Below are 14,674 nucleotides of genomic sequence, written 5' to 3'. Positions count from 1 at the left end.
TTGAATAGCAAAGATGATGGCGAGATTTCAAAGATGATAGTAATTGTCCTTTTTGAGGCAAAGTGAAAAAGTTAGTTGAAATAGACTGAAACTATCACTGTTGCTCTTGTTATTAAAGTCTGATCCTGTTTCCTAGAAGACAAACCAAGGCAGACACATACATGAGGAAAGAGAAAAAAGCAGGAAAGAAAAAAAAAGTTAGCTTGTTTCTCTGGTGTGGATTCTTACCTGCAACCTCAGAGCTGGAAAAACCCAGGCCCAGAACACAGTCTTACCAGCCAATCTGAGACCTGGCAAACTTGCACCAGCGTCAGGCAGTTTAGGTCATTGGTTTTAGCTGACTCTCTGATCACAGACTTACAGCAATGTTGCAGTCTTGGCCAGCTAAGCCAGACTCTTATTAGACAGAAGGAAAAAGGAGAGAGGTAGGAAAGAGAAGAAATAAGGAGGGGAAGGCAAAGGACACATGGTGTAGAGGAGGTGCAGTGTGGAGATAAAGTCTCAAATCCAGGTGGTGTTTGGGTTTCAGCTGGTGGCAATGTCATCTGGCTCCCTCTCTCTTTGTCCTGGTCTGATCAAGACATCTCTTAGGATTAGGATAAACATAAGAAACATAAGAACAGCCATACTGGGTGTACCAAAGGTCCATCTAGCCTAGTATCCGATCTTCTGACAGTGGCCAATGCCAAGTACTTCAGAGGGAATTCATAGAACAGGTAATCATCAAGTGATCCATCAGAAGGCCCAAGGTAGCAGAGGATGGTAGGGGTGGCAGCCATGATGGTGACACTTATTCCAATAGCCAATTTTTATCCCAAAAATCTCTCTCTTTAAGGATCCAAAAAGGAAGTGGTGGTTTGAATAGCTCATCTCTTCATTATTATGTCCACCAATTATGCCTAATTTCAAATGCACCAATTTTGGTTCACTGATTTCTGGTTTTATCCTTTTCCCATTTATCAAGCAAGATCTTAACACAATCCTGGAGTTAGATCAGTAGACATTTTGTTTGGCCTAATTCAGCCTGTCTCTTTTTTACCCCTTTTCCCATCAGCAGTTGTTATGTGACAGCTTATGAATTTAGACTCACTTTTTACAGTTGTGCTCCCAATTAGGGTAACTTTTGTAGGCCCAATTGCCACAACATTAGTTACCTATGTCATCTAATCAGGGAGCAGAAGCAATATAACAACATATAATGTGCTTTAGGAGTCTCAAAATCCAAATGTTTGCAGTGAACCATTTGTGACTTATTCATAGGGAAACATAATTCATAAACAAGTTGTAAATAATTTCAAATAAATAAATCTGAGAATGTCATGAGCTGCCCACAAATTTTCTGAACAGAGGAAGAGATGAAATTCAGCACTTAAAATTTATGTCAGCATAGGTACGTTGGTCAGGTGTGTGAAAATGACTAAATTCCCAATGTAGATTCAGATACGTTGATGGAAGAGTGGTTCAGGGAGGTTGTGTGCCTATACCGACAGAGTAACTCCTTCTGTTTGTGTAGGCTGCATCTACACTAGGGGGCTATGCTGGCATGGACTCCATAGTGTAGACATAGACTAAATCCCATCTTCAAAAGTGACCAGGGGACAGATTTTTAAAGTTATTTAGGCATCCAAATATGTAGTTAAGCATCTAGTTGATTTTTAGAACCTCCTTGGCACCTAACTTCCATTGAAATGAATAGGAGCTAATGAGTAGATGCTTTTGAAAATCCCACTAGGCACCTATCTGCATCTGCAGGTGTCTAACTACCTTTAAAATCTGGTTTTAGGTGCCCAACTCCCACCTCTTTTTCCTGTCTTAATCCAGAATATATTGGATTATGCTCTGCTTTAAAGGCACAGAGCTAGCCACTTGACTATATTCCTGGTACATACATTGAGACAGCATGGACAGTCTGTTAATTCTTCAGAAGCCTGGAGATGTGCCAACCTACATGGGAGTTTTAGGTTTCTCTGGGTGGGTAGTATTCAGCAATGTTAGGGACAGAATAGAAGAACATCCCCTCTAAAGTGTTTCAGTTAAAGAAATCAGAGTTTAATCTTTGCATGGATGGCAAGTAATATTTCTTCTTCAACAATGTTAAGGGCAGCAGTTACAAACAAATGTCTTCATTAGAATTGCTTACTCTTTAAAACAATGGCTAAACTGAACATCACCTTCTTCTTCTAATGTGGCATCTCCTCTACTGGAGGTTTGCAACCGTGATAGTCTATTCTGTATTATCCTCTGCTAATCTCTTTGTAGATGAATCATCCTTTTGATCCATCCAGGATACTACATCATGCACCCAAGATCTTTTTTTCTGCCTCATATTCTTCTGCCATTAATGTTCCCTTCCAGTGTCCATAAACATACATCACCCAATGAATCTCTTAAATGTGCCCTGCAAATCAAATGTTTTTTTTCATAAGAACTCTGAATGGAAAACCACAAGGTTGTGATGGAATATAGGCTGTATTGTTTAAAAGCATAGGTTATGAAGGCTTGAAATCCCTATCAGAATAATGAAGAATATGTTTGAAACAGAAGAATTGCCAGAAGACTTTACTACCTGAATGTGTATCCAAATCCCAAAAAGATCAACACTATGGATTGTAAAGACTATGGAACAATCAGCCTAGTATTGCATGCCTTCAACCTACTTTTGTGAGTTGTTCAAGACCAAATACAAAGAAAAATTGATAAGGAAATAAGCAAACAACAATACTGCTTCAAACGTGGGAAGTGTTCAATAAACGTCAACCTGACCTTGAAGCTCCTATAAGAAAGATCAGTTGAAAAGATGAAAACAGTATAATGGTGTTTTCTTGATTTCCCAAAAGCATTTGACAGAATCTACTACTACAAATTGCTCAACATATTAAGATCTGTAAGGACTGATGGATACAAACTCTGAGCAATAAGACAATTTATAGTTAAACCAGAAGGATACTATAATGGGAGATGAAAATAAAAATCTAACAGAGATCAAGAAAGGAGTAAGACAAGGTTGCAGAATGTCACTGAATATATTCAACATTTATTATGCGTGTTTGATTAAATTAATAGAAGAAACAGATGAAGATAGTAAGATGAATGGGGAGAAAGGGGAAAAAAACCATGGGCAGGAGTTGTAGGCCAAACTGGATGAGCAAGCAACTCAGAGAGGGGATTAGACAAAAGCAGAAAGCTTACAGGGAGTGGAAGGAAGGCAGGATCAGTAAGGAAAGCTACCTTGCTGAGGTCAGAACATGTAGGGATAAAGTGAGGAAGGCTAAAAGCCACATTGAACTGGAACTTGCAAAGGGAATCAAAACCAATAGTAAAAGGTTCTACAGCCACATAAATAAGAAGAAAACAAAGAAAGAAGAAGTGGGGCCGCTATACACTGAGGATGGAATGGAGGTTAAGGATAACCTAGGCATGGCCCAACATCTAAACAAGTACTTTGCCTCAGTTTTTAATAAGACTAGTGAGGAACCTTGCGATGATGGAGGGATGATAAACGGGAATGTGGATATGGAAGTGGATATTACCGCAACTGAGGTAGAGGCCGTACTTGAACAGCTTGATGGGACGAAGTCGGAGGGCCCGGACAATCTCCATCCGAGGATATTAAAGGAACTGGCGCGTGAAATTGCGAGCCCGTTAGCGAGAATTTTTAAGCAATCGATAAACTCGGGGGTTGTGCCATATGACTGGAGGATTGCTAATGTAGTTCCTATTTTTAAGAAAGGGAATAAGAGTGATCCGGGTAATTATAGGCCTGTTAGCTTGACATCTGTAGTATGTAAGGTCTTGGAAAAAATTTTAAGGGAGAAAGTAGTTAAGGACATAGAGGTCAATGGTAATTGTGACGAATTGCAACACGGATTTACTAAAGGTAGAACGTGCCAAACCAATCTGATCTCCTTCTTTGAGAAGGTGACGGATTACTTAGATAAAGGAAATGCGGTAGATATAATTTACCTAGATTTCAGTAAGGCGTTCGACACGGTTCCGCACGGGGAGCTGTTAGTTAAATTGGAAAAGATGGGAGTGAATATGAAAGTTGTAAGGTGGATAAGGAACTGGTTAAAGGGGAGACTCCAGAGGGTCGTATTGAAAGGTGAACTGTCAGGCTGGAAGGAGGTCACCAGTGGAGTCCCTCAAGGATCGGTTTTGGGACCGATCTTATTTAACCTTTTTATTACTGACCTTGGCACAAAGAGCGGGAATGTGCTAATAAAGTTTGCTGATAACACAAAGCTGGGGGGTATTGCTAACACGGAGAAGGACAGGGATACTATTCAGGAAGATCTGAACCACCTTGTAAACTGGAGTAATAGAAATAGGATGAAATACAATAGTGAAAAGTGCAAGGTCATGCATTTAGGAATTAATAATAAGAATTTTGGATATACGTTGGGGGCGCATCAGTTGGAAGCGACGGAGGAGGAGAAGGACCTTGGGGTACTGGTTGATAGCAGGATGACTATGAGTCACCAATGTGATATGGCTGTTAAAAAAGCAAATGCGATTTTGGGATGCATCAGGCGGGGTATTTCCTGCAAGGATAAGGATGTGTTAGTACCGTTATATAAGGCGTTGGTGAGACCCCATCTGGAATACTGTGTGCAGTTCTGGTGTGCCATGTTCAAGAAGGATGAATTCAAACTGGAACAGGTTCAGAGACGGGCTACAAGGATGATCCGAGGAATGGAAAAACTGCCTTATGAAAGGAGACTCAAAGAGCTTGGCTTGTTTAGCCTGGCCAAAAGAAGGCTGAGGGGGGATATGCTCGCTCTATATAAATATATCAAGGGGGTTAACGTTAGGGAGGGAGAGGAATTATTTAAGTTTAGTACTAATGTAGACACGAGGACGAATGGGTATAAACTGGATATTAGGAAGTTTAGACTTGAAATTAGACGAAGGTTTCTGACCATTAGGGGAGTGAAGTTCTGGAATAGCCTTCCGAGGGAAGTAGTAGGGGCAAAAGACTTTCCTGGCTTTAAGACAAAGCTTGATAAGTATATGGAGGGGATGTTATGATAGGATCATTAATTTGGGCAATTGATCTTGAATTACCACCAGACAGGTCTGCTCAATGGTCTGCAGGGAGATGTTGGATGCGATGGGTACTGAGTTGCTGCAGAGAATTCCTTCTTGGGTGCTAGCTGGTGACTCTTGCCCACATGCTCAGGGTTTAGCTGATCGCCATATTTGGGGTCGGGAAGGAATTTTCCTCCAGGGCGGATTGGCAGGTGCCCTGGAGGTTTTTCGCCTTCCCCTGCAGCGTGGGGCACGGGTCACTTGCTGGTGGTTTCTCTGCAGCTTGAGGTCTTCAAACCATTTTTGAGGATTTCAATAACTCGGTCCTGGGATAGGGGTTGTTATAAAATTGGATGGGTGGGGTTCTGTGGCCTGCCTTGTGCAGGAGGTCAGACTAGATGATCAGATTGGTCCCTTCTGACCTATGAGTCTATGAGTCTATGAGTCTAAATAGGAGAGTAACATTCACTATGCAGATGACAGATGTTGATGATTTAGAAAAAGGTCTGATAAAGTTAGTGGAGATTATGAGTTTGGCAAAGAATATGGTTTACAGTTGAATGTGGAGAAGACAAAACTTTGGTGTTATGCAAGGATCCTGGAAAAACATGAAAGATTCCAATGTACCACACAGCCATACAGCCAGTGAGAAATTACTGTTACTTAGGAAGCACAGTTGCAGAAGATGGAAGATAGGATGCTGAAGTTAGCACCAAAATAGCAAGAGCAAAAGACACATTCTGGAAAAATAAGCTTCTGATGAGAAGGGACATAAATCTGATGACTAAATTATGACTTTTAAAAATTTACTTTTGGTTTGTGTTAAATTACAGATGTGAAACATGGACATGCAACAATTAATAATAGTAATGACAATCCTTTTAATTATGGTTTTATAGAAGAATTCTCAAAATAGCATGGCTAGATCGCATAAACTAATGAAAAAGTATTGGAGATTATTTCAATTTAGCAAATGCTAGTCAGAGATTTTATGAAAAGAAAGAACATTATTTTAAATGCCTTAAAATTGTTTTTCCTCTGTACTCATTAGAGGTTTACCATGCATCATCAGACTTCCAAGACAGGACCACAAGACAGACATTGATCAGGCAAAAACCAGTTATTCATGGGTTTACCTTTAAGCATTTATGTAATCCCATTCAATTAAACACACACTGGAAAGGATGATCAAGGCATGAGCCTAAGACTAAGGACCTGTTCTTAATTCCTTTTCACATAGGTTTCCTGTCTGACCTTGGGCAAGTCACTTAGGACGATCTACATGAACATTTATTTTCCTTGCAAGCTGGGGTGTGAATCTACTATGCACTAGCCTGTCAAGAACTAACTATGTATGTGGACCCAGCTGATGCACACTAATAATTTGTTAGTGTATTTTAATCTACTCCTATTTCAAAGTGGAGTAGATCAAAACACATTCACAAACTGTTAGCAAGCATCAGCAGGGTCCACATGGATAGTTAGTGTGTGGGAGGCTAGTGTGGAGTAGATTCACATCCCAGCTTTCCATGAAATAAATGTGCACATAGACAAGTCCTCAGTCTCTCTGTGCCTCAGTTCCCTGTCTGTAAAATAGGGATAATAACACTTTGCAGTGGTATTGCAAGGATAAATACCTTAAAGATCATTAGCTGCTTAGATATTATGGGTAATGAGAGTCACAGAATTACCACAGATAGATATCTTATATTAGATTACTCACATGCATAGAGTTAAATGCATGTTTGCAAGATCAGGTCTTTTAGTCTGTTATTCTTTAACCCAAAATCCCAAATGGCAAAGGCCCTCCTTCCCTTTCTTCACTATCTCCTCTTATAGAGTGAGGGTTATTTCACTTCCTTAGGACAGTCTGTGTGAAATTTTCAAACAAAAGCCCAAGGCTTCAATATTAATAAACATGATTTTTTCAGGTTAGAAAGAAAAACAAATGGAAAAGAAATGATCTCTGCATAGTATGACATTGTTGGAGAGGTAAGAACATAAGAGCAGCCATACTGGGTCACACCAAAGGTCCATCTAGCCTAATATCCTGTCTTCTGACAGTGGCTAGTGCCAGGTGCTTCAAGGGGAATGAACAGAACAGGCAATCACAATTCCTCTCCTGTCATCCACTCTCAGCTTCACACAAATAGAGGCTAGGGACACTCAGAGCATGGTGCTGCATCCCTGCCCATCCTGGTTAATAGCCATTGATAAACCGATCCTCTGTGAACTTATCTAGTTCTTTTTTGAACCCTGTTGTAGACTTGGCTTTCACAACATCCCCTGGCAATGTGTTCCACAGGTTGACTGCATTGTGTGAAATACTTCCTTTTGTTTGTTTAATATCTGCTGCCTATTAATGTCATTGGGGGACCCCTAGGTCTTGTGTTACATCAAGGAGTAAATAACATTTCCTTATTTACTTTCTCCACACCAGTCAAGTTTTTATAGACCTCCATCATATCCCCCCTTAGTTGTCTCTTTTCCAAGCTGAAAAGTCCCAGATGATATCTTTCATTGGACCAATTTCTGTTGGTGAGAGAGACAAGCTTTCAAGCTATAGGCCTGGTTTACACTATGCGTTTAAACCGAATTTAGCAGCGTTAAACCTATTTAACCCTGCACCCGTCCACACAATGAAGCCCTTTATATCGATATAAAGGACTCTTTAAACTGATTTCTGTACTCCTCCTTGACGAGGGAAGTAGCGCTGAAATCGGTATTGCCATGTCGGATTAGGGTTAGTGTGGCCGCAATTCTACGGTATTGGCCTCCAGGTGGTATCCCACAGTGCACCATTGTGACCGCTCTGGAAAGTGATCTGACCTCAGATGCACTGGCCAGGTAGATAGGAAAAGCCCCACAAACTTTTGAATTTCATTTCCTGTTTGCCCAGCATGGAGCTCTGATCAGCGCAGGTGGCGATGCAGTCCCAAATCCAAAAAGAGCTCCAGCATGGACCATACAGGAGATACTGGATCTGATCGCTGTATGGGGAGACAAATCTGTTCTATCAGAGCTCCGTTACAGAAGACAAAATGCCAAAGCATTTGAAAAAATCTCCAGGCTATGATACAGAGTCCACAGCACAGTGTTGTGTGACAAGTGTAACAGAAAGCCAAAGAATCAAATGGACACTCATGAAGGGAGGGAGAGGGTACTGAGGACTCCATCTATCCCACAGTCCCCACAGTCTCCGAAAAGCATTTGCATTCTTGGCTGAGCTCCCAATGCCTGAAGGGTCAAAAACATTTTCCCGGGTGTTTCAGGGTATATGTCGTCAATTCACACCCTTCCACCCCCAAAAGAAAAGGGAAAACAATCGTTTCTCGCCTTTTTTCAATGTCACTCTATATCTACTGCATGCTGCTGGTAGATGGGGTGCTGCAGCGCTGAACGCCAGCATCCTCTTCTTGGTGGCAGATGGTGCAATGTGACTGATACCTGTCTTCATCATCAGCCCGTGAGTGCTCCTGGCTGGCCTCGGTGAGGTTGGCTGGGGGCGCCTGGGTAAAAATGGGAATGACTCCCTGTCATTCCTGGTAGATGGTACAAAATGGCTGGTAACCGTCCTCATCATAGCAACTGGAGGCTGAGCTCCATCAGCCCCCCCTTTCATGTCTAAAGAAAAGATTCTGTACTGCCTTGACTATCATAGCAGTGGGAGGCTGCGCTTCTCTTCCCCCACACCCTTTAATGCCCTGCCTGGACTATCATAGCAGCTGGAGGCTTCCTCCCCCTCATTTTATCTCACTAAAAAGTCAGTGTTTCTTATTCCTGCATTCTTTATTACTTCATCACACGAATGGAGGGACACTGCCATGGTAGCCCAGGAGGGTTGGGGAAGGAGGGAAGCAATGGGTGGAGTTGTTGCAGGGGCACCCCCTAGAATGACATGCAGCTCATCATTTCTGCGGGATCTCTGGGGCTCTGCCATGGAGCGGCTGTGCTCTCTGGTTCTCTAGTACACTTGTCCCATATTCTAGGCAGGACTGACTCTATTTTTAGACAAAACATAAAGAAGGGAATGACCCAGGGAGTCATTCCCATTTTTGTCCATGCGCCCCCAGCTGACCTCAGCGAGGCCAGCCAGGAGCACCCATGACAGCAGCAGACAGTACAAAACGATTGATAACCATCATCTCATCGCCAGTTTACAATGGTAGATGGTGCAATAGGGATGGTAGCCGTCTCTGCTACCTTGCAAAGGCAAATGAATGCTGCTGTGTAGCACTGCAGTACCACATCTTTCAGCAGCATCCAGTACACATACGGTGATAGTGACAAGGCAAAATGTGCTCCATGGTTGCCATGCTATGGCGTCTGCAGGGCAATCCAGGGAAAAAAGGTGCGAAATGATTGTCTGCCGTTGCTTTCACGGAGGAAGGATTGAGTGATGACATTTACCCAGAATCACCCACGACACTGTCTTTGCATTGGGATCTCAACCCAGAATTCCAATGGGCAGGGGGAGACTGCAGGAACTATGGGATAGCTACGGGATAGCTACCCACAGTGCAACGCCCAGGAAATCGACGCTAGCCTCGGTACATGGATGCACATTAATTAATGCGCATAGTGTGGCCGAATTAATGTGCTTAGTGTGGCCGCGTGCACTCGACTTTATACAATCTGTTTTACAGAACTGGTTTATGTAAAATCGGAATAATCCCGTAGTGTAGACATACCCATACAGAGCTCTTCTTCAGGTCTGGGAAATGTACTCGGAGTGCCACAGCTAGATACAAGATGGAATCGATTGTTTAGCATAGATAGTTAACACGTATTTCAAGGGGCCATTCAAGGTGAAGTGACCAATTATCAGGGCTGGCTCTGGCTTTTTGCCACCCCAATCAAAAAAAAGAAAAAAACCCCAAAAAACTGGGGGTGGGGGGGGAAGGGACGGAGCAGTGAAGCAAAAAAAAAAAAAACACCTGTGGAGCAGCCGGAGTTGCAAAGCACATACACACACACACAAAACACCTGCAAAGTGGAGGGAGCGGCAATGCATACACACACACACACACACACACACACACACACACACACACAATACCTGTGGAACGGCCGGAGCAGCAAAGCACACACACACACACACAAAACACCTGTGGGGTGGCCGGAGCGGCAAAGCACACACACACACACACACACACACACACACACACACACACACACACACACACACACACACACACACACACGAAACACCTGCGGGGTGTCCGGAGCGGCAAAGCAAAGCACACCCCCCGCCCCAGCAAGGCAGCCGGAGCCAGGGTGCAGGTGGACTCCCTGTGCTGCAGACGTGCAGCAGACTGCATGCCCGGTCTAGCGGGTGGGAGAGAGAGGAGGGGCCACCAGGGCGTCAGCGGGACGCTTGCCACGTGGTCCCTTCTGCTGCGTTGCCTGCCAGGAGGGCTCTGCGCTACTCCAGACAGCTGGGAGGGATGGACGCGGACTGCCCTGCTAAGTTTTCTGCAGGAAGCTCCCCTCCTTCACGCCGATGCCGCCTACAGGGAGGCCAGAGCAGCAAACCAAAAAGAAAAAGAAAAAAAAAGGGTGGCCAGAATGCCATCCCTTGGAATCTGCCGCCCCAAGCACAAGCTTGCTCGGCTGGTGCCTGGAGCCGGCCCTGCCTGTTAGCACTTCTCCAGTCATGAGGACAGGGGAAAGGTTAGTAGGGGGTGGTCAGGAACAACCTCTCTGCATAGTATGTCTTATCTAATACGTAGCAAGTGGTCAGTTAGTTAGGTGAGTCTTGGATTCACCTGTAATAAAGAAATATAACCTTGCAAGTTAAGAGAATGCATTCTCCTTTCTCCCCTCTAGTTGTGGTGACTGACCAGCACTTCAGAATCAGTCTCTAGTTTCTCAGGTAGTTTGCCTGCTCTTTTCCTTTTTTAGGCATCTCATGTTCTCCCAGTTACAGTCTGTGATCCTTTGGATCTTAATGGTGTTAGCCCATCCATTGCAATATCACAAAGGTATTTACATAAATGTCCTCTCTGAAGCCATCTGTCACTTATTAAATGTTTCTCTTTCTCTTATGAAACGTATATTATATGATTCTTCCGTCCATTCTGAACTGTATTTCTTGCTTTGGAAAGCTTTGTTCCCGTTTTTCATGCACAAGTTAAGAAAATTATTTTAAATACAGTAAAGTTGTTTTTCAGTCAACGTGTGCAAATTATTTTCAATCCATATTTCTCCTCTAGCCCAGTCTCCCCTTTTTTCTTGTGCAACTACCACGATTTTGTATTTTAATGCCTTGACTGGAATGTCTGCTTGGAAAATATTTTTAAAGATGTAGACCCAGATACTCAGCCTATGTTAACTGACATACCTCTATTAGTTTCATTTGGTAATAGTCATTACAACATCCAATATCCTCCCAGAAGACTCCTCAACTAAGGAACATCTTAGTTATAACTAGCTGGTATCATTTAGGATTAGCAAAGTGTTCACCTTAAAAATGTTATGATCAGTAAAATAATTTATTGTTCCAACTCCTTAATGTGTGGAGTACTAAATCTTCCACCAAGCTGTCAGATTACTTCAAGGGCCACTGAAAACAATTCACCATGCAAAGATGAGCAGAACCAGTTTGAAGACTGAGTACTTTCAAAAGATACTCATGTTCCTTTTCTGCCCTGTCCTGTTCACTGCATATCAGAGACTAGAAGAGCATTTGGATTTCTTCTCTGCCATGACTTGTTAAATCAAGTGAATTTCAGTGAGGAAGGGAAGAGGAAGAGGAAAGAGATGATGAATAAAGAGAAACACTCTAATTAATCTCAAATATGGATTTTACAGTATTAATCAGTGTTATCCATGGTGAAAATGCTTTATATTCTTATCACAATTCACAGCCACTTTCAACCTTTTCTCTTTTTGATATTATATGTAGATGGTCACTGCTTAAACAGCCCTCAAAGCCAACTTTACATAGGCCTGGGCTACACTAGCGGAGGGGGCGAACGAAGATACACAACTTCAGAGTAGGTTCCAAGGCCAGAAGGAACCATTGTAATCTTCTAGTCTGACCTCCTGTATAACACAGGCTATAGAACTTCCCCAAATTAATTCCTAGAGCATATATTTTAGAAAAACATTGAATCTTGATTTAAAAATTGCCAGGGATGGAGAATCCATCACAACTCTTAGTACATTCACTGTTAAAAATTCACGCCTCATTTCCAGTCTGAATTTGTCTAGCTACAACTTCCAGCCATTGGATTCTGTTATATATTTCTCTGCTAGACTGAAGTCCCTATTCTCAAATACTTGTTCCCCGTGTAGGTACTTATAGACTGTAACAAAGTCACCCCTTAACTGTGATAAGATAACTAGATTGAGCTCCTGTCACCATAAGGTATATATTTTAATCCTTTAATCATTCTCGTAGCTCTTTCTAACCCTCCTCAGTGTATCAACATCCTTCTTGAATTGTGGACACCAGAACTGGATGCGGTATTCCATCAGCGGACGCACCAGTGCCACATACAGAGGTCAAATAACCTCTCTACTCCTGCTCAAGATTTCCCTTTTTATACATCCAAGGATCATATTAGCTTTTTTGGCCACATGATTGCACTGGGAATTCATGTTCAGCTGATTACCCACCATGACCCCCAAATCTTTTTCCAAGTCACTGCTTCCCAGGATAGAATATGGCCTACATTCTTTGTTCATAGACGTATACGCTTACCGTTAGCCATGTTCAAACTCACATTGTTTGCTTGTACCCAGTTTACCAAGCAATCCAGATTGAGCTATCCTCTTCATTATTTACCACTTATTTGTCATTATTTACCCTTTTTTTGTGTCATATGGAAAAATTACCAGTGGTGGTTTTATATTTTCTTCCAGATTATTGATGAAAATGGCGTACGACCAAGCGTATGACCAAGATGTCACTAGAAACTCACCAGCTGGATGATGATTCCCCATTTACAATTATATTTTAAGATATTTTAATTAGCCATCATGAAATCTATTTAATGGTGCTCTGTTAATTTTACATCATTCTGTTTTTTAAATCAATATGCCATGCGGCATTAAATCAAATGCCTTACGAAAGTCTACGTTTATTATATCAACACTATTATCTTTATCAATCAAACTCATAAACCCATAAAAAAGATATCAAGTTAGTTTGACAGGAGCTATTTTCCATAAACTCATCTTGATTAGCATTAACTAGATTACCCTGCTTTTTGTTTTTAATTAATTGAATCTCAAATCAGCTGCACCATTATCTTGCGTAGGATCAGTGTCAGATTGACAGACTTAAAATTAGCTGGGTTATCCCACCTACCCTTTTTAAATATTGGAACAACATAAGCTTTCTTCCAGTCTTCCGGAACTTCCCCAGTGTTCGAAGACTTATTGAAAAACAGCATTAATGGCCAGTGAGCTACTCAGCCAAGTCTTCTAAAACTCTTGGGTGCAAATTATCTGGAACCTGCTTATTCAAAAATATCTAACTTTAGTAGATTCTGTTTATCATAGCATAGCCCTGAGATACTAGTGGAATGGACAGAGTAATATCATATGATATAACTATATCAGCTGTTTCTTTTCCAAATATAGAATAGATATATTTACTGAATATCTGTGTCTTTTCTGCATTATTATTGATAATTCTACCATTTTCCTCTAGAAATGGACAAATACCATTGTCAGGATTCTTTTTGTTATCAAAATACTTTAAAAATACTTCCTATTATCCTTAACTCTGCTGACCATAGATTTCTCCTTGTGTGCCTTTGCTTCTCTTATCAATTTTCTACTATTCCTAGCTTCTGATTTGTATTCATTACTATCAACTTCCCCTTTCTTTTATTTCTGTTTTATTTAAACACACAGACACATACACATATTAGAGCTGTCTTTACTTCCTCTCTAACCAATACAGTCTTCTTGCTCATTGGTGGAATTGTGACTTGGAGTGAGGGTATTTAGCAAAATATTTTTAAACAATTCCCAATTATCATTCACATTTTCTGGCTAAATTCTTCCTCCGAGCTGGCTCATAAATGTTTTTACTTTGTGAAATTGGCCATTTCAAAGCACCAAATACATATATTACTGGTCTGGACTTCATTATGCTTGCGTGTTAATAAATATGATCAAGTCATGACTCAAATACTGCTTTCACACAGATACAATCCCAGTGAAGTTAATAGGTTACTCTGGGGTGGATAAGACCTGTATTTGGTCATCTGAACCTAAATGCATAACAAAGAAATGACTTTCTTGTGGTTTGTTGGCATTGCACTTGGTTGCAGTGTGAAAGGCTTCCAGATTTAAAGCACAACTTTTGCCATGATTCTCTTTCATGACACTTTTTTTTAGCTCTTTTTCCAGCCTTTACTGGGCTTTTGTGTGCTCCGATCTTAGTAGCAGAGATATTCTCTGGGGCTGATTAAACAAAATGTCATGCTTAGATCAGAACAAGAGTCTTGCATGATGACCTCTCAGAATGGAATTCTTCTGGAAGGAGATGAGTGCAAGTAAGGTGAGCTGAATGCAGAACTTGCTTCAAAGGTAAGAAACTCAGCTGGTGCAAATTGGCATAGCTCCATTAACATAAATAGAGTTACAGTGATTTACACCAGATGAGGATCTAGCCCAGGACATGTAG

Source organism: Gopherus flavomarginatus, chromosome 1 (genome assembly GCF_025201925.1).
Source record: "Gopherus flavomarginatus isolate rGopFla2 chromosome 1, rGopFla2.mat.asm, whole genome shotgun sequence".
Lineage (NCBI taxonomy): Eukaryota > Metazoa > Chordata > Testudines > Testudinidae > Gopherus > Gopherus flavomarginatus.
The sequence above is the reverse complement of the archived record's forward strand: the minus strand, read 5'-3'. Positions refer to the sequence as shown.